This window comes from Puntigrus tetrazona, chromosome 7 (genome assembly GCF_018831695.1).
Source record: "Puntigrus tetrazona isolate hp1 chromosome 7, ASM1883169v1, whole genome shotgun sequence".
Taxonomy (NCBI): domain Eukaryota; kingdom Metazoa; phylum Chordata; class Actinopteri; order Cypriniformes; family Cyprinidae; genus Puntigrus; species Puntigrus tetrazona.
In genome coordinates, this window is record NC_056705.1 from 6970298 (window position 1) to 6972406 (window position 2109).

Consider the following 2109-nt stretch of genomic DNA (forward strand, 5'->3'; position numbering starts at 1 on the left):
CTTAGAGCTGTGTTTCTGTATTTTGCCGCTGAAGTGTGTTTCATTCTGGTGAGATTGTGAGCGGCTCTGGTCTCAGGATCTCATCTAAAAACCTCATCTTCAACACAGACGACAGACATCCTCAGAAAGAGCTGCAGAAAACAAAGCAGAAGTAAAACTAACATCTATCAGCTCAACACTACACTCACTTAACATTAAAGACTTATCATTTCACCCAAAATACAACAATTCTGCCATTAATTACTCAGCCTCATATCATTCTGAACCCATAAGACAAATTAAGATATTTTTTATGAACTCTCTAAAGACAGCAAGGGAACTGAAACATTCAAGGCCCAGAAATATAGTACAAACATGGTAAAAGAGATTCAATCATCACTTTATAAACATACAATTTTATTAGAATAAAAACTACAAGAGAAACGCATACTCATGCGGTGTGTCATTTTAATATCTTGATAAAATTACGACTGAACCACCGATGTCACATGGGTTATTGTAGCAACATAATTTTATTTTAGTCGACAGACAGAAGCAGGTATAAAGAGAAACAGAAGAGAGATAGAAGTGTTTCTTCACCCGTCACATCACTTCCTGAAGAGCTGAAGTGAAGCTTTTAGTGACGTGTCGATGCAGATGAGTATCACTGATGATCTCATTTATCTCATTATTGACTTCTATTTAGAGGATTCAGTTCCTCTAGAAGCTCACAAACTGACTCCATGTTCAGGACATTTGATGATAGTCAGTGTTTCAATGTCAGCATCATAAAAACATATTTTGGCTGAGTATATTTAACAAAGATTAAGAAGATATAATGTGATTTAACATCTTGCTCAAATCATCATCGGGTTGTTTCTTCTGTTCTTTGTGGAGCAACTAATGGATTGTTTTCACTTTTGCTGGATTGACTTGCGAAACAGGATTTGTACACGAGACACTTCAAAATTTATTTTATATATATATATTTTTACTCTCTGACAAAGCTAACATTTTACTTCAGTGTCACAAATATAAGAAAATCAGACATCTGCCCTCTGCTGGCTGTATGTTTGTGATTAAAGCCGAAATTGCAAAAGTGTTGTCTGTTTTGTGATGTCTTTATTCGTTTTTATAATGAAACAGAAAAAAGGAAGACAATTTTGACTTTTTCTTTATTCATCAGCATTAAGTAATGAGTTATGTTAGGAGGATTGGGTGCACAATGTGGTTATAAACAATAAATGGCTCATTAAAAGTAATAAATAAATAAAAACAAACAAATGAAATGATAAAATAAAAAAAAAAGGACTAATAAATAAAAATTTGCCATAAAATAATACGTTTATATGATTGTATTTTCCAAATAAAAATAAGTAATGAATTAATAATAAGAAATGTATAATTAATTACTTTTTAATAATAATAAAAATATGTAAATAATACTTCTATTTCTTAATAAAACATGTTAATACCTTTGCCACCAGCAGGAAAGCCTATAAAATATAAAAATATAAATTTTTAAACATTAACATTTATGCATTTGGCATACTTATGACATTGCATTTATGAAACACTTTATACATAAAGCATTATACCGTTATTGGCATGTGGTTCTATGATGAATCTTTAACATCCACTAAATCTCTCCGTCGCACAAAATGTTCTTTACAGTTTAAAGTTTCTTTTCATCATTAAAAAGCTTAGAAAAGGTGTTTCTTTGAAGAACTGTACTCAAAGCTGCTTCGTTCTTTTCTCTTCTGCCCGTCTTTTCTCTCTCAGTATAAAACCACTTTAATAAGCAACAAACATAGAAGTAACTCAGTTTCTGTTTAATGTCACGCATCAGCAGATTCAAGAGCGTCCGGCGCTTTTTTTTTGACGATTTCAGCTCATAACCAGATTCTGATTTGAGATCTGTTTTAGTTACTGTGTTTTAGGTCAGAGAAGATCTGCATTCATCTACGGTTAAAATGATCTTCGGTTAAGAAGGTAAGTTCCACAAACAATAGACAATTAGTTTTTTATATCTTTATTTTTCAAATATAAACCTTACACTTTGTTAAAAGAACAAAAAAAGCAATACATATAACATAAAATCAAACATAAATGTAAAAAGCAGTAAAAAAA